The sequence below is a fragment of the Oreochromis aureus genome, linkage group 2 (assembly GCF_013358895.1).
Source record: "Oreochromis aureus strain Israel breed Guangdong linkage group 2, ZZ_aureus, whole genome shotgun sequence".
NCBI lineage: Eukaryota > Metazoa > Chordata > Actinopteri > Cichliformes > Cichlidae > Oreochromis > Oreochromis aureus.
This window is the reverse complement of record NC_052943.1, coordinates 30677267-30701341: the sequence shown is the minus strand read 5'-3', so window position 1 is coordinate 30701341 and position 24075 is coordinate 30677267. Positions and strand designations below refer to the sequence as shown.

Here is a 24075-nt window from a genome sequence, read left to right as displayed (position 1 = left end):
CTACCCCTACCAGACCTTACTGTTACTGGGCTTTCATTAGTACGTCACGAGACTCAGGAATATATCCTTCACAGAAAAAAGCAATTTAATCTTTAGCCATCATCAATGGGTGATTGATATAGTCTGACAAATAATAACTAATGCATCTTGATATTGTTTCAGTGGCACACATCATTGCATTGTGATCTCGCTCCAGCATAAGACACAGGGGGATTAGCTCAAATGGTAGAGCGCTCGCTTAGCATGCGAGAGGTAGCGGGATCGATGCCCGCATCCTCCAAATGGCCTTTCCTTTAAGCATCAACACACAAACATTTCCTTTCTCCTGCTTATGTAAAGTAACACTGGAAGGAGGAGCAGTCCCAGTTCAAGGTCCACATGCAATGCCCCCCATATGTCTAGACTCAGCACTGTGCTTATACTTCCTACATTGGCATTTATCACCCTAAACAATGGAGGAGTGAAATGGTCACGACTTAAACTAGATTTACTGCCTGCCACCTTTTTTTCTTTTTAACTGCCTGTGCATGTGAACATTCACACTAACACTGGACAGGAGACTGTCAAAGTAAAACACAAGGTATGCACAGAGACCCGGCCTTGAGGAGTAAAACAGTCCCGGGGGGGAAACAAAGCCAGCAACAGTTGACTGGATACTTTCTTTCACACACGGGATGAAGCAGTATCAGATACAGAAGGATTATTCTGAACTGTGAGTCATGCAAAGCTGCTCTGTTAGAGTCTGGATGTGCAGTTCAGGGCAGATGCTGGTGCACTTGCCCTTTAATATAGGATAAAATCTTTATGTTTGGGGTGGGCGTTCACTTCCTGTGAGGGTCGGAGGTCAAAGAGGACCGAAATGTGTAAATCCTGTTTGTTCGGAGAGAATCTGAGCGATCTCTGTGAGGAGGAGGAGCAGGAGGAGGACCCATAGCACTTTGTCTCCTGTGAGAGGGAAACTTCAGCCTCCGCTGCCTGAGGCTCTGCTGCATGGACCTCACCGTGTTTCATCAACATGTCCTCTGATTGGTTCTTCACTTCAGTCTGAAGATCTGTCAGCCAGTTAGTTTCTGTCTGGGTGAGCGCCACTTCCTCTCCCCACCAGCTGCTGCAGTCACTCAGCTTACTCAGCAGCACGAGTGTGTGTATGTTTTCATGTGTGATGCCCTTCCACCGTCCCATCCCCCTTCCTCATACACGCCTGCCAGTGTGTGTGAGTCAGTGGAGAAAGTTAAACTCTGTGTGTGTGTAGTGTGTGTGTGTTGTCCTTGCAGCAGACTTTGATTCAGTGCGGCGGGGAGAGGAGCGAGTGAGAGTGCAATGGGCGAGGATCTGAGCTGAGGGGATTGCACCGTTTTGGGGTTAAAGGTGAGTGGGTGCTTCTCTCGGTTTGTCCCTGTCAGCATAAAAATGGCTTTGACCCGGTTCAGACCCAGTCTGCGGGTTTTAGGTGATCAGGGTTATTTGTTAATCATCAGTTTTCTGCTGAGGGATGAAGGAGTTTACCATCAGAGGCAGTGTTTTGGTTCACAGTGATTTGGGGCTGTTTAGACTGAGGATCCAACTCAGGTTTTAAATCTCAGTAAATCCCCTGTGTGGGTCACCATGCCCCCCCCAAAACGTCCCAGCCGTGGTGGTGGGGTGGACACTTCCTGAGTGTCTGTGAAGCTTCTCAGTCATCCAGGTCATCGTAGTCTATGAACGAACACGGTTCATTCCTCTGCTGTCCATTTCAGGAACCTCGTATGTCCCGACCATAGAAACACATTCTGTACCAACAGCTGAAGTTGTTGTTTGGCGAGCTGGTTGTTAGTCACTAAAGTCCAGTAAGGCGAGGCTGGTGAGGATGTCTGTGTGAGTCTTTGTCATTCACTGATATTTCCCATGTGGAACGGGAGACGGAGACAACGTGCCATACTCTCAATAATCAGGGAATGTAAAGTCTGCAAGTTCCAGAGCTGCACTGTCTGAGCTTCGCTCTGCAGACTGATGACAGCAAAGATGCTCAGACATGTAAAGAAATACCTGACAGTCTGTTTCTTTCACAGCCGTCTCCGTCATGGAGGAGCCCAGGAGCTGCAGGTCAGGCAGCTGGAAGCAGCAAAGATCAAACTGGAGGGAAAAAGTTCAGCTCAGAGGAGGAGATGCCTGAGTCAGGGGTGATTGTAGTGGGGGAGGCACCGCCTGAAGATAGAAAAACTGCTTGGAGACACTGGTCTCAGGACAGTTTCCCAGAGGAGAGCTCGTTATCAGCTGGCCATCCAGAAACTCGTGGAGTCTGAGAGGAGCTACCTGCGCCTGCTGCAGCTCAACACAGTGACCATCAGAGGAACCTGCAGCAGCTACAGGTCATCCAACTGGGAAGGAAGTAGAGAAGGAAAAACTCCCTTTTATCAGGAAGAAGGGCTGAGGAAGGGGCGGGGCAGGGACAGAGACCCAGACATTAATAATAAGTTGTGAATAAATGCAGAGAAGTGTATAGAGTCACAGTGACAAGCTTTGATTTAAAGTGACAACACAAAGAAGCAAAAAGAAAAAGGGTGAACGTAAAGCTGCTGCTCACCTGTGCAGCAGGTACTGTAAGTGTTTTAGCATCCTGCACCCTCTCAGTGGCTTCTTATCACTTGCTTTTCATTATGCCTGTTCTGTTGCTTAGTACTGCTAAATAATGGCTCATTGACCTAATGAAATGAGGCCTCATAAAACATAATGAAATCAGGCTTTATGGGTGAGCAGAGCTGAGCTGTGGAAACACACCGAGGGAGCAGGAGAGATATGAACTGTGTTCCATAAGAGATGAATGTAGAGCATGCAAAAGTGGAGGTGAAACACGACACGGGGAGGAGGAGGGGCAGGGTGAAGGCCAGGGTGAATGACGGCTCTGTGAGGCCGATGAGCTGCTGGATTGTGCATTGTTCAGCCTCCCAGCGGCGAGCGCAACCACTGCTCAGTCATTCCAGCATGAGCACAGACCCACCTTTATTATCAGAGGTCAGAAGTCAGCCATGCTCTGATGCTGCTGCAGCACGTCCCCATCGCTTTTTCAGCGTTCCTCCCACTCTGATGTTTTTATATACTCAAAATAAATGAACACAATGTGTTATAATGGGGAGATCAGCAAGAGACTGAGCCAGGCTACACTAACACTAGCGAGGGACACCACTCCAACCGGGCCTTAAGTATAGTCCGTGTTATTAAGTCGTGAAGAGCCACAGGTGCGTGTGCATGGGTGTGAAGATCAGGTGACCACTGGAAGGCAGGCACTGCACCCCAGGACAGCCACTGGTGGATCATGACAGTTACACCTCGACCAGATGCTGTTGGATGGAAGCACAGCAGTGGAGTGGGGAGAGTGGGAAGTCTAATCAGGCACAATGATACTTCCACAGTTCACAATAATCCTTCTGTACGTCATCCTGGTGCTCCTCCTATTAGACAAATGTCTTCTGATTGGCTGCACCTCACAAACAGCAGGTGGGTATCTCCTCTGAACCTTTGGCTCCTACTGACACTGACCTCATTACTACATGTTCCAAAGCAGTGCATGATGTCCTGCAAGAGCAACAGCTGATTTATGTAACGCAGCAGTGTGTGAGCTCAGAGCATCTCTTTATACCGTCATGTTGGATGTCTTGCAGCTGGTGGACGAGGAATTTGATGCCCTGGAAGGATTCTTCTATGTTTTGGAAAACGGCATCCTGGAGCTGCTGGAGAACGTGGAGACATACCTGCAGCACATGCAGGTAAACTCACGCTCACACTTTGTCCTGTCTCTTGACTGCAAAGCTTTACCGGATTTTAGTGACTAAACATTAAAACTGAATAAACTCATTTGTAAAACATGAGTTTGTGTCTGTGATTTTGCCTGCACAGGTCAGCAGCAGTCACTCTTTAAGGCTTTAACAAGGGTTTCAGGCAGTGACTCATGGTCAGCCTCTGCAGCAGCATATAATTACAGACATGCAGTCATCAGTTTGAGTCTCTGTCAGGAGTTCACACACGTGTTTGTGTGTGGTTGGTCTGCAGGGCTTCCTGTCCTGCCGCACAGAGGACTTTGACTTGGACATGGACGGAGAAAAGGCACCGATCTGGTATAAGGAGATCACGACGGCACTCCAACAGTGGATCCTCCCAACATTTGTGAGTGATTAACTCTGAGAGCAGTGCTGTGGTCTTTACAGGTGCAGGAAGTGCTGCATCCTGTCAGCTCATGTCCAGTTAAGAGAACAGAATTAACTGCGCTCACAGAAACAGCACCAGTTAAACTCTCGCTGTCTCACCTGTGTGTGGCAGCAGATTTACAGATTACATGACAGACTTCTGTCTTTGCAAAGATCTTCTGATTGGCAGACGGTCTGCATCCTGTATCCCGCCTCCAATATCCTCTGCACACGCTCAGAACATGATCATAGGTCAGAAACAGGCTGCCAGATCTCTGAGTGCATGTAGAGGTGGACATGCATATTTTGCCCCCTGTGTAAGGATGATGCAGTGAATGCTGGTCTGCTGATGTTGGTCTGTTCTTTATTCCTTCTTCTTCCTATTGCAGCATAACTAAGGGAGGATTCAGGGTCACCTGATCCAGCCCTAACTATATGCTTTAGCAAAAAGGAAAGTTTGAAGCCTATTTCCTAAAAGTAGAGATAGTGTCTGTCTCCTGAATCCAAACTGGAAGCTTCAGGCCCCGCAGAAGAGGGGCCTGAAAACTGAAGGCTCTGCCTCCTATTCTACTTTTAAATACTCTAGGTACAACAAGTAAGCCTGCAGTGTGAGAGCGAAGTGCTCTAATGGGGTGATATGGTACTACAAGGCAGCAGTCCCCAACATTTTTTGCACCACGGACCGGTTTATGTCCGACAATATTTTCACGGATCGGCCTTTAAGGTGTCGCAGATAAATACAACAAAAGAAAACCAGTAAAGGGGAAAAAAAGAACATTTATTCATAACACACAGGAAAAGACCCAGGGAAACCGAGTTAACGATAAAAATGATTTAAAAAAATAACCATAAATGTCACACCCGAGCCTCAACTCTCGCGGCCTGGTACCAAACGACTCACGGAGTGGTACCTCCGTGGCCCAGGGGTTGGGGACCGCTGTTATAAGGCATAAAACTGGAGACGACAACCAAAAGACTCAGGTAACCTCAGACATGTTTGCTTTGAGCTGATTGGTTACTGCTGAGAGGTCAGAATAATACGTATAACAGTGATTTTATTATCCAGCAAACATGTTTCTCTGAATATCTAACAACACAGACACGATGATGTCACACCTACTCCTACTGAGATTGTAGGAGTTCGGGGGGGGGGGTCGCGTCATGCTTAGTTGGAGGCTACCATACGAATGTGGCGAGTCAACAGAGCGCTCATTCATGTGTGATAACGAGTCAGAGACGAGGATGCTGTGAATGTGCCACTTCTGGTTCTGCAACTTTGCAGCTGAGTCATTGTTTTCATTTCTGAACACCTTCCAGGTAAATTTGAGCATGTGTGAGTAATTCAGCAGCCCTCGTTAGCAGCCGTTTCATTGTGTTCTGCCCTCTCTGAGATCTGATGTCTGCTCGTGTGTTTCAGCCTCTCAGCGCCGTCTGAAGCAGCTAACGGATAAGCACGGCTCTGGAAAGATCATCCAGGTGATGGTCTTCCAGGCAACAGCCATGGAGACAGAAGGAGGTGGCTGGTCAATGCAGGAGGTGAGACTAAGGTTTTATGACGTCTGCACTGAAACAGTGAGAGAAGAACAGTGGCGCCATCTGCTGGCGAGCCTCTGTTATTGCAACTGAAACAGACGAGCAGCCAATGGGATCGCTCTGTGAGGGAGTACCAGGCTGGTCTGACACTGTAAACAAATAAATATTAAACTATTTAAATGTTACGTCTTCACACAGGGAAGGGAGGCTATGATGCTGCCTCGAAACTCATTTGCTATCACGAGCCAACAGAAGACCCGCCCACTTCACCACACCCGAACCTGACAGAAGATGTGACCGCAGGCAAAAGACACTCCTACAGCCCAGCAAGCCACGCCCCACTGCCCATGAGCTGCTTCCAGGTAATTGAATTCCTCTCGATTAGACTGTCCAGGAGATGGAGACCACGTGCTGTCCACCAGAGCAGGACTACAGGTGTTCACTAACTGGGCGATCATCCAGCTACTATCAGAATACTAATCCCTGAGGACATTATGTGTTGACAGTCGCTCCAAGACAATAAGAACAGAGTGAACTAATTAAATAATACAACATTTACATAGTTCGCTCTGATGAGAGCGCCATGTACCTGTCAGCTCTGCTCCAGGTGATCGTGGGTCAAGAGTCGGCAGTTCGTCTTGTGATCGAAACGTTGTCGTTTCAAGCCTTGGCTCGGACAGTCTCAGTCGTTGTGTCCTTGGGGAAGACACTTCACCTACCGTCTACTGGTGATGGCCAGAGGGGCCGATGGCGTGATATGGCAGCCTTGCTTCTGTCAGTTTGCCCCAGGGCAGCTGTAGCTACAACTATAGCTTGCCTCCACCAGTGTGTGAATGTGAGAGTGAATGAACAGTGGAACTGTAAAGCGCTTTGAGGGTCTTGAAAAGCGCTATATAAATGCAATCCATTATTATTATTGATATGGAATCGCACAGAGATGTCCACGAACAGGAATGACTTCCTGTGTCGCTCACTGGTGTGTTATGGGTAATCTCAGTCTCTGACTGAGCGTGCTCCTGTGACTGGCCAGCACGTCGTGGCGTGGGTGGGAGGTGTTGTCCTTATCTTGGACAACATCCGCCTCTCCACCTTAACAGAGTCCAGCTCCGTCCATTACTGGCCATCCCAGCATGCAACAGCACAGAGGATGGCCCTGGCCACAACAGTAAGACTGAATTTGTTGTTGTGTACACCAAATGTGACGCCGTTGATACACTGCTTGATGGAGCGCCGGACTCTTGGCGGTCTTCTCCTGAACAGTAATGTGAAATGGAGCGGCTCTGCCTGAGCAGGTGGTTTAAAGACAGCAGGATGTACTCTCAGCTTGTTGTTGATGCTGGATACTGTTTAAGCTGTCAGTGTTTACAGTGTTTAGACCACCCTGTAACAGCCTTCACGTGGATCTTACTCGGTCATGTGCTGTGGGCTTCTACGTCACCGAAGACACACTGCCAATGCTTTAAAGAAACCTCCAACACAGTAGGCCAAGGAAGCCTTCACATTTTCATTCAGTGTTTACAGAGGTTTGTAGTAATCAGTAAGAATGACAGATCCAAACGCAGTGAATCCTGTTCCACCCACAGCCCGTGGATATTCTGTGAGGTGTTCATGGAAAGGTCCGAAAAAGGTGGTGCGAGTGTGTTTGTGCACACGTCTCCTGCAGCAACAGCAGGCCTGTGTCTGCCTGTCCTCACACGCTGTCCTTCAGTACCTCAGAGGGACAGTCCACACCAGCCTCTCAAACCTAGTTTTTATACCATCATCAGCTGACTGTTTTTAAACGGTAGAAGAAGATGAGTTCTTTCCTACCCTCATCTCATACATGTGTGCTCGGAGTACTTCTTCTTGTATTCGTGTTGATGCATTGAACTTCTCTGAGCTTAATTCAGTGCAGAATTAGAGCTGAACTGCAGTCTGTACAGCAGAAGCAGTCTCTGCCTTCATCTCCTCAGCATCTCTGGTGTGTGCTGTAGATGCTTGCGCTCCTCGTCCTTGTGCTGAAGCCGTGTCATCTGCAGACGCTGTCGTGCTCATTGATGTTACAGTCGCAGTGCCGTTGCTGTTGTGCACAGTTCGTTAGAAAGAGCCAGGTTAGGTGGTAATAATGACCCCATGCTGTTTTTAGCCGAGTTGGTGTGTGTGTGTGTGTGTGTGTGTGTGTGTGTGTGTGTGTGTGTGTGTGTGTGTGTGTGTGAGCTGATGACACAATGATGTGCGTAATGCTGCTGTATCAGCCTCTGCAGCAGTAACAGCCTGCAGCTGGAAACATCTGCATCTCACAGCGTCGTTCTGACCTTTATTTAAGACACTATCAGGGAAGATGCTCTCGCTGAGCTCTGTCACTTCCTGCCTTTGTTTCCTGTGTGTGGTCTGCAGTTATGAAAGGAGCAACTGAGTGGAGCTTAATCACAGATTAACTCTGGATCAGCTGAAGTTCAGAGCAGCCCAGGAAAACTCAATAACGATGATGATGTGTGTTCTTCCTGAGCTACAGCCAGGAGGTGCATGTACGTGATGGAGGAAGGATGTGTGGATACAAGTGATGGTGTGGAGGCGGAGACCTTTAATGCTGCCTTTTTTTTTTTCATGTTTTTAGGTTGTGGGCGACTACGACTTCACGGCCAGATCCAAACACAAAGTTTCCTTCCAGGCTGGAGAACCCGTTCATGTCCTGGAGCCTCACAACACACGAGGGAGCCCCGAGTGGAGCCTGGTGGATGTCAGAGGAGGTCAGAGAGGCTACATGCCCTCCAACAAATTGGCAATCATGCCCGTGGGAGCGGGGCTGCCCCCGGGCCTTGGCTTCTTCCTTTAGGGGGTGGAAACTGCAGCTGGTGCAGATGAGAGGATGGATGGAAGAGCCTCCCGGGGTCGAACACTTTTCAAAGATGGCAGCTGTAACGTCATGAAGCTCTGACTGCGTGTCACCTCAAAAAACGTGTAGATGATGTTTGGTCTGCGGTTTTAAGATGAAGGACAATTTTCATGGCTGCTGTACAGTGAAGCGCTCATTTCCCATGATCCTCAGAGCCATGCTGCATGTTCTCATTACAGTGTCTGAGTGCTATCAAGCTAACTGTAACATGTGTGTGTGTGTGTCCTCACCTGGAGCAGAGCTGACAGGTACATGGCGCTCTCATCATCTCAGACTGTGTAATGTGATGTAAATGTGAAATGTCTCTGGGGCTGAGGAAGAACAAGACTCAGCAGGAGAGGGAGGAGGAACTGGGAGAGGGGCGAAGGAGAACGGCAGTTTCCTGCTCTGCCTATGAGCTGATTTAAATTTCGTTGCACTTTGATTCCAGAATTTTACGTAGGAAGAGTGAAATGGGTCAGTCAGGACAGAATAATGTCCTCCTGCATTCACATTCACCTGACGATGCTTGTTGCTATGGATACGGTTCAGGCAGTGCAGGTCACGTCTATGGAGTTTGCTTGACTGCAGCAGCGTTTCTTGATTCCCGCACTTTAAACATTTTTGGGTCAGAATCATTTGAAAGCATCTCTGAGTGTGTGCTGATTGGCTCTCAGGACATAACCATGAACCTGAGCTCCAGTAGTTTTGCAGATAACAGCAGCTTTAACCTTTGAGCACCACAGACTCTGTCCTGGCCTCCTTCTGTGGGGTTGAGCAGCCTCAGCTGCTGTGAGCATGGAGCAGAGGGAGGGAGGCTGGGAGTCTGAGCTGCTCAGCTGTTCCCATCAGGCTGAATGTCAGGAGGAGGAGGAGGGGGATGCTTCTCTCCTAAAATACCATATGTCCTCAGGGTTAGTCAGATGGACTCAGAAACCTCAGCCTGAGAACATTTACCTGGTTTAGGATGAGGGGAGCGGTTCATTCAGTAAATGCAGCCTCAGTTATTTTGGGAAGTTTTAATCCAAACTGACATGCAGATGAAGCTGCAGCGTTTCTTCTTGTGGAGGAAGTAGTTATTTTAACCCATACACACACGGAAACCACAGAGTGAACATTTCTGGCTTTTTCTGTCTGATCAGAAACCAAGTCAACGTCTTCCTGTTCGCATTTTCACCACCAGAGGGAGGCAGAGACTCGGAGCATGTGTGCATGATCAGATTAACTGTGTGTGTGTGTGTTTGGTAATCGCGGCCACAGTTTGTGTGGCCGCTACTTCCTGTTTTGTTTCTGTGTGGTTTCATGAACCTGCTGCTCAGCCGGTCCTGCTGAGTCATTCTGATGTTTTCCTCGATGCTGCAGGGCTGCGTGACCTCAGCTGAGCATGAAGCGCTGCCAGAGTTGTGATGTTGAACTCAGTCATGTCTTCACACAGCAGGTGGGAGGCTGAGCAGCAGCAGCAGCAGCAGCAGAGAACTGAGAGTGGCTTCAATAAAACTAAACTCAAACCTTTTTTTGTGGCATTGCATCATTTCATAATCAGATGTTAGTCGTGAGAAGAAGCACCTGAATATTTGTGATGATTTACGAAGCTGTGAGGCCCACACCAACTCAGCCTCTTTTACAGTTAAACATCTGGAGACACGGCTGTTCTTCTTCATGCATCATCATCATCAGTGTGCACATTTGCGCACAGCCTAAGTGTTTTCACCATCTACTGAATAACAAGCTAAAACATGATGCTGCAGCTCCTCTGGCGTCCAGCAGAGGCAGCAGTGAGTCAGTCCCCATACACTCCACTGTTAAAATAAACACGTTTACAGCCTGGAACAGAAACATTGAATTCAGAGAGAAATATAACAGCTGTTCAGGGGAGGATGTGTCTGTAACTCACCTGTTTAAATTATATTAAGGCTTAAAGTTTGCATTGTTAGGGGCGTGGTCTCTCTGACTGACAGGTGGCTGGTGACACAGACGGCTGTTGCTGCTAGCGGTCAGCTAGCTTCACCTGAACTGGACCTCTGGACCGTGTTTGTGCTGTTGGAGCCTTTTAATGACATCATGTGACCAATAGCATGGCTGCTGTGAGGTCACTGTACTAACAGACTGCGCAGAAAGGCTGAGCTCCAGATTTGGTGCAGGGGAAAATTCTACGATTTTGATTGGATGTTACTGATTAGGTGGTGCAGTTGATACCTTAGCACACCCTCACGGTCACTTCAGTCTCCAAAAAACACGACAGGACTCTGAAGCTTCGATATGTTGAGTTCAAAAATACCCGGTGTCATTACCTCCACCTTTTTTTTAAATCTTTGTCAGCACAGTGGTGCAGGGAGAGAAATATCCTTTATTGTCCATCATTAGGGAAATGCACGTGTTCGGGTGACAGTCAGATGGAGTCACACAGAAGTAAGGAATAAGAGGCTGTAAAGGACTAGTTATTAAAAATAAATATAGAAAAAGAGGTACGAAAAGTGGTGTGAAAATGTGCTTAAAACAACAAGGACACACTATTTTCAGAAACTGTGCAAATACCGGCAGGCTGTTGATATTTATAGTTGTGTCTGTTTGGAGCAGTGATGGTTATGAAGTCTAACAGCTGCTGGGAGGAAGGACCTGCGACTGAAGGAGCTCTCCAGTTCTGCCACAGCTTCATGTGGGGGGGGGGGACTGTCTTGGTCCAACCCCCTGCACTGGGACAGAGCCAGCCTTCCTGATGAGCTTATCCAACTGATAGGCTGTTGTTCCAACAGACAACATTCAGGAGCACCTCCTGCACTCCAAAGATCTCCGTCTCCTCAGCAGGTGGAGTCTGCTCTGAGCCTTGGTGAACACCCAGGTACTTATACTTCATTACTGTACTTGTGTAGAACATTCAGGTATCTGTACTTTACTATTTATTTTTCCTGAAAAGATTTTACTCCAAACATTTTTACACAAATATCTATACTTGCTCCTCCTTGCATTGTCAAAACAGGCTTGTTGCTTTAGATTTAACACATATTTAGAACGTCTTTATTTCTACACCTTCAAACATATAACCAATTTGAGCCTAAACCCTATTGGTTTATTTGTCACTGAGGTATGTCTGTTGGTGTCTGTTGGTGTGTGTGTTTGTCTCAGTGTGTGTGTGTGTGACCTGAAGGTCCAGCTGCTGGATCACAGCATTAGAGAAGCTCACTCAGAGATGGAGAGAGGAAGAAGAAAGTTGGATTTAAACATAAGGACTGCGCTGACTGTAACTTTGTGTTGTTGAACAGGTCAGCTGGTCGCGGCCTCACACTGTGCCACTACAGCCACTGAGACCTCCTCCACCTTCTTACGCCGCGCTGTAACAGCTTACTTCTGTTTATGGTGGAGGCAAAGTAAAAGAAAAAACTCCCGTGTTGTAATATTACTTTATTCTATTAGCAGGAGCTTCAGTAAGCTTTGCACTACCTGTACTTTAACTTTTACTGGAATCAGTACTTCAACTAACACAAGTATGTGTACTGCTAGTTAAGAATGTGTGTACTTGCCTGTTTACAAGTATTCATCTCACACCACTGTGTGTGTGTGTGTGTCTGTGTGTATTATTGTACATATTTGTGTGTGTTTGCCTCTTTCTGTCTCAGTGTTGAGTTTATTGTGTTGTTGTGTATTTTCTGACAGTTGAACTGAAATCAGCCGGTGAGAGTGAAACAATCATCGTGTGGACGCCCCGGAGCGTCGGCAGCTCTCCGTCGGGGACTTCCTGCTTTCACGCTGAGTGTGAGCTGATGCAGAGCAGCGTTTTCAGGTTCAACGGCTAAAGTAAAGAGCAGTGATATAAAAGGAGTGCAGTGCTTTTCTTTCTTATCTGACACTAAAGAGTTCAGATGAACTGAATAAAAACAGCAGAGGGTCACATGTTTCGCCGGCAGGGTGAGCCTTTCCACACTGCCTTTGATGTGAGACATCAGTGCGGCTCACAGTAGCACACTCTGTATCCCGATGAACTCGGTGAGTCAGGCGTTCAGCAGAAACGAGGCGGCGAGCTGCCGCAGCGTTCAGCCTGCTTCACCAACATCATCAAAGGAGTTTTAGCCGAGCTGATGATGGCCGCTTCGACCAGAGAGCTCCTCTGAGGAGGTGAAATGATGAAGAAAAAGAGAGCTGCTTCGCTACTTGTCTGACAAATATGTATACAGATGCATTTCTTTATGATCTCTGCCTTTATTAAGAAACTCTATCAGAATCATGTTTCTGTCTGTAACAGCATCTCATCAGCCGAGCTGTGGCTGAGGGATGTGTGTGTGTGTGTGTGTGTGTGTGTGTGTGTGTGTGTGTGTGTGTGTGTGTGTGTGTGTGTGTGTGGCACTTCCTCTGTGTGGAGATGCATGAAGGAGGAGGGCACGCTGCAGAAGGTGGATGCTGGCTATTTTTAGCTCTGTGTGTGTGAAAGCCGCAGCAGCTAACAGTAAACAGATCAGGAGCTATAAATATCTTTTCCTTCAGCTCAGCTGAGCTTAAAATAGATCCTCAGCTCACTCTGCCACCTACAGGACAATGATGAAGCTGCACGCAGCCTCTGCCTGGTGCCGGGGCCCCGTCGAGGTCATCAGAGTGTTCACTTTGTTTTTGGTTTTCACCTTTTCTGCCCAGCGTGTTCTGAGCTCTTGTGTTTTAGTTTATTTCTCTGCATGATTTTATTCTCAGTCTCAGTTCTGCCTCTTGGAGTTCGTTTTCCTCAGCTCGCTGTGTAACGTCTGCATTAGTGTTCCCCTTTTCTGTTACTTCCTGTTTTATTTTGGTAGTCTTTTGTGCTTTGTATTTATTTTTACTTCCTTTGTCTGTTTTTCTCGGTCGAGTTCAGCCGTCCTCCCTCGTGGTCGTGTGTTCGTTGTTCTTAGAGCCTACAGCTCGACCTTGCTCTGTTGGTTTGTGTTTTATGACTTTATGCTTTGTCTCCAATTTTTAGTTGTTTTTTTATTAAATCTTTATTTGAACAGGTAGTCCCACTGAGACTCCATGTGTTGGTTACAACACACACCTGTTTCATATCATATTGTTGATGAAATCTGTGACAGACACCAATGTAATAAGTCTTTCACTTGCTTCCTTCTTTTCTTCACTCAGCCTCTCTCCTTCTTTCCTTTTTTTTTTTTCTTTTTTTAACCTGTCCCGTTTGGTTCTTTTGCCATCAGAATTATTGTTTAAAGGCGAAGAAAGATGCCCAACGGATTTACTTTACCAAATGGACCATCCCAGCCTTGCCGTAATGGTCCATCTGATTCACCTTTTATTGTTTATTTTATTTTCACTTGCTGAATACGGGACAGACTTGACTGGGGAAAGAAAGGGAGAAAGAAAGAGGAAAGAAAAAAAAAAACCTGAGAAGAGGGACGGGGAAAAGGGCAAAAACAAAACCAACAGAATAAGCAGACAAAAAAATACATATCGATCACCTGGATCACCTGTTGAGAAAGAAAAAAAAAGCAAGCAGAAGAAGACGAGAGTAATAAACAAGATCACAATGATATATGGGAATATGACAGTAAATACTAAATATTAAACATTATGGTGCAGCACGTGAGATCGACAGCGCACAGTGTGCTTTGAGGTAGGAGCCCAAAAGGGTGTAGTTTGTGTGTGTGATCACCCGTGTGTACACCTGTGAGCATGAACGCTTGTTTTTAAAAAGGTTCCTTCATGTAATGATCTGCTAGAGGGTGTGGGGGCCACTGCCCCGACCTCCAGGACATGAAGCAGGTATGGAGGAGATCAAAACTCCAGACATCCAGAGGCCCCAGAACACAAGAGACCAAGGAAGACCAACAGAGGGCAGCCGCGCCACTATCCCAGAAAGAGCTGAGGAGAGTCCCAGATGAGGGGTCACTCAGCAGCTGCGGAGCAGAAGCCAGGGGGTTGCAGTGACGTGCCCATGAGCTCCGCCGGCAGCCAGCTGTGCCTGAGTGACCGAGCCCGGGCCGAGAGGCCGAGGGCACCCCATCCCAGTGGCCCCCGAGCGAGCCCCAGGCTCCATGCCCCGATAAGCAGCCGCCAAGGAGTGAGCCGGTGGGTACCTGGGCGCCCACCCCGGACACAAAGAACCACCCACGCACCGATGTCTGAGGGCGCCTGCCACCGGCAGGGGAAGTGGTGGGGGGAGATGGGCCTCCAAACCTTGGAGGGCCTGAGATGTCCCCAGAGAGGTGGGGTCTGATACCCAACCTGACATATAGATACAAACATCCATTCCCACCCTCATGCTCTCAACACTCACCCAACGTGGAGACAGACATAGAGAGACACTGTACACACAATCACACTCCCCAAGCGTACTCTAGGCCCCGGGTCTAGGTACCCTTGCCCCTGGAGGGGGAAACTGCGCCCAGACCCAGGTGGTGTTACCCTTTTCCCTGCGGTGGGGAGAAGCAGACCGCCCCGACTCCGCAGCAGCAGGGAGGCCCTCTCTCCTTCTTTCCTAAAAAGTGTGACCTCTGTACGTGGCCCTGGAGGGATACAGGAAAGGAGGCAGGGAAGAAAATATTATTAGACGATGAAAAAGGAGAAAAAATGAAGATAGAAGTGAGGTGGAAAGAAAAAGATGATGGCAGCAAGAGGAGGCGGGAGCTTAAGGTCTATATCGAAAGGACTGGAAGACAGAAATTGTGCGGGAATAGAGGCAGAAGCTGGAGAGAAGACCACAGAGGAGAAGAACAAGAAGAACAGCTCACATTGATCACTAAATCCGTAAAAACCCTGCTGATATAAAGATGAAGGCACACAGAAACAAAAGAAGAAAGGAAAATGGTAATGGGCCTGAAGGAGGAGGGAGGGCATAATCTCCTGACTCTCAGCAGCAGCAGCTACAACAGAGGGACGAGGCAGCAGCTCCACATCTGCAGCACACCAAGAACAGAGGCTTCAATTATTCCTTATAAAAGCTGCTTCAAACAGGCACAATTAAATTAAAGCTGCTCAACAATCATACTGATGTTTGAGCGCCTTGAGGCGACTTTTGTTGTGATTTGGCGCTATATAAATAAAATTGAATTGAATTGAATTGATGCATTTAAATCCACAGTCACACAGAAATGCAAGTGTAAGCGTGCACGGCTCCCATCATGAAGAAAGGCATGGAGCTCCTCAGTTTATATCTGACAGAGAGAAGCGATCAACTCCCTGATGCTACTGCAGAGACATGGAGCTTCAACCCTCCCTGCTCAGCCCTGCTCCTGTTACCTGATGTGTTAGCATGCTGTCTGTGCAGATGTGTTAGCATGCTGTCTGTGCAGATGTGTTAGCATGCTGTCTGTTCAAATGTGTTAGCATGCTGTCTGTGCAGATGTGTTAGCATGCTGTCTGTGCAGATGTGTTAGCATGCTGTCTGTTCAGATGTGTTAGCATGTGATCTGTGTAGATGTGTTAGCATGCTGTCTGTTCAAATGTGTTAGCATGCTGTCTGTGCAGATGTGTTAGCATGTGATCTGTGCAGATGTGTTAGCATGCTGTCTGTTCAAATGTGTTAGCATGTGGTCTGTGTAGATGTGCTAGCATGCTGTCTGTTCAAATGTGTTAGCATGTGGTCTGTGTAGATGTGTTAGCATGCTGTCTGTTCAAATGTGTTAGCATGCTGTCTGTGCAGATGTGTTAGCATGCTGTTTGTGCAGATGTGTTAGCATGCTGTCTGTGTGTCTGTGCAGATGTGTTAGCATGCTGTCTGTTCAAATGTGTTAGCATGTGGTCTGTGTAGATGTGTTTGCATGTGATCTGTGCAGATGTGTTAGCATGCTGTTTGTGTAGATGTGTTAGCACATCTGCACAAACAGCATGCTAACACATCTGCACAGATCACATCTGCTGTTTGTGCAGATGTGTTAGCATGCTGTTTGTGTAGATGTGTTAGCACATCTGCACAAACAGCATGCTAACACATCTGCACAGATCACATGCTAACACATCTGCACAGACGGCATGCTAACACATCTGCACCTGCGGTAGCACCCAAAAGGCAGAGGAAGATGCTAACCATCGCACAAAAAGTTGGACTTCTGGACATGCTAAAGGAAGGTAGAAGTTACCGTATTTTTCGGATTATAATATAATACTGGACTTATTTTTCTACGAAGGTTTGAACTTTGAGGGTGTTCAAACAAGAGAGAAAAGTGTGAAAATCTTCTTGCCTGTCTAAGAAAAGTGTATAAAGTGTGTAGTGAGGGGTTTTTACAGCCTTAAAACATCTATAATAATTGTAAAAAATAAAGCTGGCTACTTCACAGATTTCACCTCTTGTGGGTTATTTTTAGAACGTAAGTACCGCGATAAACGAGGGACCACTGTATACACATTACATCCAGCACAGTCAGGTACACAAGAAGGTACAGCAGAAACAGGTCATCAGGGAGAACAACACCACCCAGAGCCTGTTGGTGTCCTCCTACCACTGCTCCATTTTAACATATTACTCCTGTGTGTGGAGGGTCATTAGCACAGCCCAGAGAGTTACTGGATGCTCTCTCCCTACTGTGCCTCAGGAAGGCTGATCATATCATACAGCGTCCTCCTCACCCTGATCACTGCTGAACTGTTTGGCTGCACATGTGAGATGTTATAGTGACAATAAAGCAGATCGTAGTAACGCTCTGGCCTTACATTACTTCTCAGAGTTGTTAGTGTTTTCTTCTTTCTGTCTCCGTCAGCATGCTTATTCTTCATGACTCCATTTTTTTCTCTTTTGGTTACTGCCTGTTTTACTTTGAAGGTTGTTTTTGTCATGCATTTTACTTCCTGCTTTTCTTCCCCAACTTTGTGATTGTCCCGCCCTCACTGATTTCCCTGTGTTTTTGTTGATTCCTGTTTGGGTCCTGGTTACAGCGATGGAGCTGAACATAAAAAGCTGACACAGCTTGGAGATGTTGATAAGAGGCGTGACCAGGCCTCCCAGTGTGACTGAGCATGTGCAGGACCTGAGCGTGAATCACAGAGGCCACACCCACAATCCCCAGGACCAGCAAACGGGTGAGCAGGAGATTTTATTGCGGTGACTGATTTGTGTGCGGTCAGTACTTGGAGGCTTGTGAGTGAAGGTTAAAGTGTGTGTGTGCGTGTGTGTGATGACGCAGACAGTCTGCAGAATGCTGGATTAATGCACTGAGCCATCACAAACCTCCCCTCCCCCCGTCTGAGTACTTCACATCTACTACACATCTGTCCAGCTGCAGACATCAGGTTGACATCTGTGCAGGTGGGCTCAGTCACATGCTGCAGGCAGGCACAGGCTTTCCTCACACACCTGTAAAGATGATTGTGTCACATCACACAGCCCGAGGGACGCAGTGCTTTTCTCTGCTGTTGTGCTCACAGATCTGACAGAAACTGTCTTTGTGTGATTTCAGGAACCCCTGCTGGGGGTAAGGCCTCTCCCGGTGTGGTGTTTATACTGCCTCTGTGCATCCCGGTGACCCGATAATAAACGTCCTCATCCTGGAGCTGCAGAGATCTGCTGACACGCCGCGGCGCTCTGAGATATCGTTCCTTATCAGCAAACAGCAGCAGACTCGTCTTCACGGGAACGCTCTGACTGTAAGGTCGTTGGCTCAAATACCAAGGTCAGCAGCACTTCCTTACTGCCTCAGCACGTATTGTCGAGGTGCCCTTGAACGTCACGTGAAGTCTTCAGCGTGGCTGTAAAGGCCCCGCTGTACTGTTCCAGCGCACTGAACAATCATAAAACTTTATTCTTAAGCAGAGAGCAGACAAAGGCAGGCCTGAGGAGAATATTAGCAGCAGCTTCAACACGCCTGCAGGATCACACACAGTCAGTCTGAAGCTCAGCCGCAGCTCCACTCTGACCCGAGTGTGTGCGGACCAGAAACGACACAAATATGGCCGATTGAAACAACTCAGAGCAGTAATACAGACACGCCTGACGTACAGCATGGTTTAATGTTGAGTCGGACGGACCTGCGAAAGAAGTTTAACTGTTCATTTAATCTCTGAGATATCAGAATATTAGAAACAAGAGCTGCTGTCTCGTATGTACTTTCTACTATCGGCAGGAAAAGCTGGAAAACTACAAAATCCATCCCCTCTACGAAACCTGCAGTGGGCCGCGGTCTGGGTTCCTTTGTGACTGTGACTGACACGCATCCTTCAGTCTGTTATGAGAAGGATTACATGTCTCTGTCCCTAAACAGCCGAGTGTTTCAGTGTAAGCAGCCAGCAAAAATCTTTCCCAGCAGAACCCAAACAGAGCTGAGCCCGCGGCGGAGATGCCATCTAATCAGAGCCATGGGAAGCGGCGCTGCACCGCAGACCCAACGATCCACCCTCCACAAAGGCCCACTCGGATAAATCCAGGTAAATATCAGATTCCCGGCTCACACCCAGCCTTCCTTCAGACCTCCATGATGAATTGCACGTGTTCAGCGAGAGGAAAGATTGAGCACGTGATGCAGGACCTGCAGCGTGGCCACGCTTCATATTACACGTGTGTTTCAAGAACAACGAGAGAATTGTTTAATTGGCTGCATACCTGTGTGCTTCACCACACCTGCAGCTCCAGCCTTCCATCAAGAGTTCTCCACCTGCTAATCACACGTCTGTGAAAGAGAAAGAGGCGGGGCCTAGCTGACGCTGTGATAGATTTCTGTCCACCTCATTTTTTACATTTATCAGTCAGATCTGGATGTTTGTGCACACCAATATAAATGCTTTTACTCAGTTTTGTTCACGCAGAACAGAACGACCTGGCGGGCCTGCATCTTCTGTGTCGGCTAACCTGAACTGACAGCTCGCTCGTCCTTAATGGCATTCCTGCTGTTTTACAGGGAAACATGAAGAAGTTATAGCTAGCTCATGAACGTGCTGCTAGCTCGAAGATGACAGATCATCACACTGAGCAGACTTACTGTAGTCTCAGATGGTGATGCTGGAAAGCTGATGTAGCGTCAGAGCTGAAACCCCATGTGGAGCTCTGCTGTAAGTGGAAAGCACCAAACGTGGCACTGACATGTTGCAGGTCATCAAACAAATGTTTCTTCTAGTCCAAGATCATTTGAGTAAATACCAAATGCAAGTTTTAATCACAATTACATTTATTAGCATACAGAAGCTATCCTACCTGCCAAGCAGCGGTCTCCTCCACCTTAGAGGGTGTAGCTGTTAGCTGGCACGTGGCCTGACGTGTTGCACAACAGTCATTATACGTGAGCATAACCAATAGTTAGGACTATTATTATTATTAATAGGCTGGTATTTGGTGCATTAAACAGGCTGATTGCAGCAGCTATGCACCATCATAGCTGAACTATGAAAGCATCACTCACGCACCTGAAGTCTTACAGGTACGCTTATTTTCCAAAATGTAATTTTGTCCTCAAAGCAGGAAACCAGAAGGTCAGCATTCCTGATCAGGAATCTGGAATGTTCAAGTCAAATCAAGTGGCTTTATAGTCATTCCAACCATGTGCAACGGTATAGTACACAGTGAAACAACACAGCGTTCCTCCAAGACCATGGTGCTGCATGTGACAGACAATCAACACGACTGCATGAAGAGCAAAAAAACAAAAGAAAGACAACAGAACGATACAGACACAACAGTGCAACAGAAAAAAGCACACAACGTGTGTGTATGTGTGCGTGTGCGTGCCCACATAGGCTGGGCTGTGATGACGTGGGTGACGTCATCTGTTTGTTTTTACACCAGCTGCTGTGCTCGGCTCTCCCCACCAGGGTAGTCGAGAAGGCATCCTCAGCAGGTTGACTCAGTGTCACTCACAAACACACACAGATGGAATTTTAGGAAGCTGTGAGGATGAAGAGTGTGCTGCTGAGGTCAGAGGTCACTGGAGGTGCGTGGGAGACAAACAGATGTTTTCCAGCTGATGTGCATCATCTGGTCCATCAGCGGCAGAGACATCCTCTGATTTATATTCTGAGCCCAGCAGGCGGCAACACTTCTAATGTTACATCCACCAATCATCTGTGACTGACATTATCAGCCTCCACGTCTTCCTCACACCAGGTTAGCGAACAGGTGAAACAGTAACTTCCTGGTTTATGAATATTTATGATTTGGGAATATTTTCTTGCATGTTGCTCAGGGCGTGCGTTCACATCACAAAGCATTCGACACACCTCAAATACCACATGATTCAGTGGTTTCCGTGAATTTCAACTTCCCACACTGTGAAGAAACTCAGGCTGGTGCTGCAGCAGATCTACACCCAGAGGAACCGCCGACCCTGCAGTTTCTCTGGTACAGCCTCATACAGACCAAACTGGTTTGGTCTCTACGGACCAAACCCTTCATAACAGCCGCCTCCCGCTGGGTGTACGTGTGATTGTGCACTCAGTCAAACTGTAAATGACGACAGCCTGCAGAACAGGAAGTCTCCACCTGGATATCATCCAGATATTTGTGGCTGCGCCATCGACGCTTGGAGGCTTGGCCTCGAATCAGGCTGCTGTCTCAGCAGTGAGCAGGTAGTGGGATGCAACTGTCAGCTGTGTTCAGTTGCTGAAGTCGTTTGTTTAGGTTTGTGGTCAAAGAGTCTGTGTCGGCATCATGTTTGAGCTCAAATGAGTGGATTTACCATCTCCATCCTTTGACTTTATTCTGGATCCATCACTTTCACTGAAGAGCTCTGCGCTCTCCTATGCTCTGGTTCCTTTGGATAACAGCTGCAATTTAACAAAACACCAAAACAACAATGGAAAGTTCAGAAGAGAAACTGAGCATGCCCGGGTTTGTGTTTCTGTGGAACAGGAAGAGGCTGCATGCGGATCCTGGGATCATCAGGCCTCAGTCTGCTCCTGACTCATTAATCCTGCAAATATTCTGAGACACTCATTGTCAGCACCACCTTCTCACATCCTCGCTGCTTCTACTTTTCTGTGGTTGAATATCAGCATCTGTGTCGGTCATAAACATGGAGGTCGGCGTCCGTCTGGCATGCTGCGTTTGGTGATGAGGTGATTCTGAGTTCAGAGGAGTGAAAAATTATTTTCAGCCACAGATTTCATTCCCCACCTCCGAGGAGGAGAGCTGCTCACTGCTCCCTGTTTGCTCTGCAGTCACATGAGCTTTATCTGCTCCGCACAACACACTGGCCCGCTTTTCCAGGTGTGGCAGACTATATTTACCTGAACACATCAGCAGACTCAAACTAGTTGATACTAGCAGAAACATCAGTGAAAGCAGCTTTTCCAGAGAAACATCTGAACCAGGAGGTGATCAGAGGATCTGAGTGGGGGGAATGTATCATATCTGCTCTGAGTGAGAAACATGCTGTCTGATGTTCCTTTGATGCGGTGTGCTGTCCAAGTTTCTAACAGCTCGATGTTAAACTGGACTGGCAGCGTGGTGACCTGTGGTTCAGTATGCATGGATCTATGTATGACTCCATCTTCGGTTTACAGTGCAATGTGTGTGTGTGTCTTTGCATTGTGCAGATAAATGATGGTTTTCATGTTGTGGTGTGTTGGCTTAGTCTCACCTGTCACATGCTGACAGGTGAGAGAGAGTTGCTATAGAAACACTGCTTTAATGAGGAAGTGATGATCTCTGTGACATCAGTGCTGCAGTGCTGACATCAGTTTGCTGATGTCACTGTGGCTGCAGCTTCATCTGCTGCTGCTGCAGGTTTAAAGCTCAACGTCAAACAGCTCTGAGAGGAGAGAAAATCCTCAGCCTCAGCAAAGCTGGATCCTGTTTCCTCCCTCATGCTCCTGTAGGTGGCGCTGTGGGAGTGATTCACGTCTTCCTGCAACCCTTCACAAGTCAACCTAAGAGGAGCATTAGTGGTGATGAGTGTGTTCTCAGACTTCTTCTGTCACACCCAAGATCATTCTCAGCTAACAAGACTAACTGAAGCACCATGTCAGACTGCAGCCTCACCCCTTGCTCCCTGACCTCTGCAGTCCTGGTGTAAGACGCTAAACTCCATGCTACTGCTGATGCATCCACCAAGGTGTGAGTGTGTTAGAGAGCGCTCAGGCATCAGTAACAGTGCTGCATATATACCAGTCCATTCATTCTATCCGTGATACACCTCAGTGTTAAGACGCAGCAGCAAGCAGACCCACAACGTGCAGAGCACATGAGTATCAGAGAGAAGGAGGATCACCCGCTGACAGAAAGAGCTGCGAGGACAGAAAGCTGACGAGGTCACGACTGAGGAGAGGAAACAAAATGACAGCAGAGGAGAAAAGGTGTGAAAGCTGTGTCCTGTTGTGTTACTCATCGACAAAAAGACTCCACAATGACTCGACAACGGGTGACACGTTCAGGTCAAAGGTGACGGCGTCTGAAAGCTCGGGCCACGAGTGCATGCAGCCTCCGGCCTGACAGTCATGATGGACGGGCGGGGATACGAGCGGACAGGCGAGCGGCAGGATGTCAGATCAGCAGCGCTCTGCTGGTGTGAGAGCGATGAAGAGGAGGATGAAGGAAGTCTCCCTGAGTCAGTGACTCCAGATGTGTCAGCGGGGGTGTAACGGGGGTGGGGGTGGGGGGTTAGATGATACAGGGGCATGAGTGCTCTGGGAGGGGGGCGTCTACCGGTCACCATGGTAACAATCAGAGCAGCAGACTGGACCAAAGTGCCCAAGTTTTACTCTAAGTTTAGTTTAATACAGACCCAAAAAGGCCAGCTCACTGCTTCTAACCTGGTCACACGTTCTCCAGAATCAGAACCCTTCCATACCTGTGCTGCTGTCCTGGTACAGGAGCACCCCTCTCTCTCTCTGTGTGCTGATTGGCTGAGAGCAGCAAGGCATCACACAGTAATGGATAAAAGTGAGAAACCTTCCAACTCATTTTAGAGGTAAATGCAGGTGAAAGACGCGATGTTTAAATCCTCTTGGTTATGAAATCAGAGTCGATGTGTCGTCACATCATTCTTGTTTTTCACATGTACGCACATCGCAGCGCATCCAGCCGTCTACACGTCTGTCCCAAAGGTCTGTGTGAAAAACAACAGAGGGAAATATTTAGAAACCATTAAAGCTCATGTTTAATTAAAAGACGTTCACAACGTTCACAACGCGTCCATCAAACAGCGTTTGGAGCATCGAGAAGCTGGACAGATGTAGCCCTACATCAGATGTAGCCCTACGTCACTCTGCACAGTGAAGAGCGGCAGGTGATCAGGTGATCTTCACCCTGTCAGCACAGCCCTCTGCACATGAGGACATGCCCCCTCAGTCTTATGGTGTGGAATGCAAGCTGGACCTGACAGAGACAGCTGTACACAACACACTGTGACACACTGGGCTCAGACACACACACTCCATGCTGCATGCAGAAGACTGTTCACAAGATTAATAATCCGTCCAAAGTGAAACATAAATAGCAGGATTCAGCACTGCTAATCAGCTGGTCATTAACTGGCTGAGTTAACCCGGATTTGACCCGTGCATTCGCATGAAAGGGGTGGAGCTAGCACTGTGAGGTTACATCTTGACTTACAGTCGTTTATGGAGCAGTGATAAAATCACGTTTAATGTCGGTTTTCACACAAACACACACCAACTGCTGTCGTCTCCTTCATCTCTCAT

At 47.7% G+C, this 24075-nt stretch overlaps 2 long non-coding RNA genes and 1 other non-coding gene across 3 annotated transcripts; all 3 read left to right on the top strand.

Moving 5' to 3' along the window:
- The first annotated feature begins 207 nt into the window (after positions 1-207).
- trnaa-agc lies at positions 208-280 on the top strand. Its single transcript has one exon. It is a non-coding gene; the product is annotated as a tRNA-Ala (tRNA).
- A 686-nt stretch (positions 281-966) lies between these two features.
- Positions 967-10050, top strand: LOC120443353. Its single transcript, XR_005615377.1, has 7 exons — positions 967-1368; positions 2049-3474; positions 3639-3743; positions 4027-4140; positions 5578-5696; positions 5892-6055; positions 8290-10050. It is a non-coding gene; the product is annotated as an uncharacterized LOC120443353 (long non-coding RNA).
- A 6505-nt stretch (positions 10051-16555) lies between these two features.
- LOC120441915 lies at positions 16556-18110 on the top strand. Its single transcript, XR_005614377.1, has 3 exons — positions 16556-16581; positions 17386-17529; positions 17907-18110. It is a non-coding gene; the product is annotated as an uncharacterized LOC120441915 (long non-coding RNA).
- The last annotated feature ends 5965 nt before the right edge of the window (positions 18111-24075 follow it).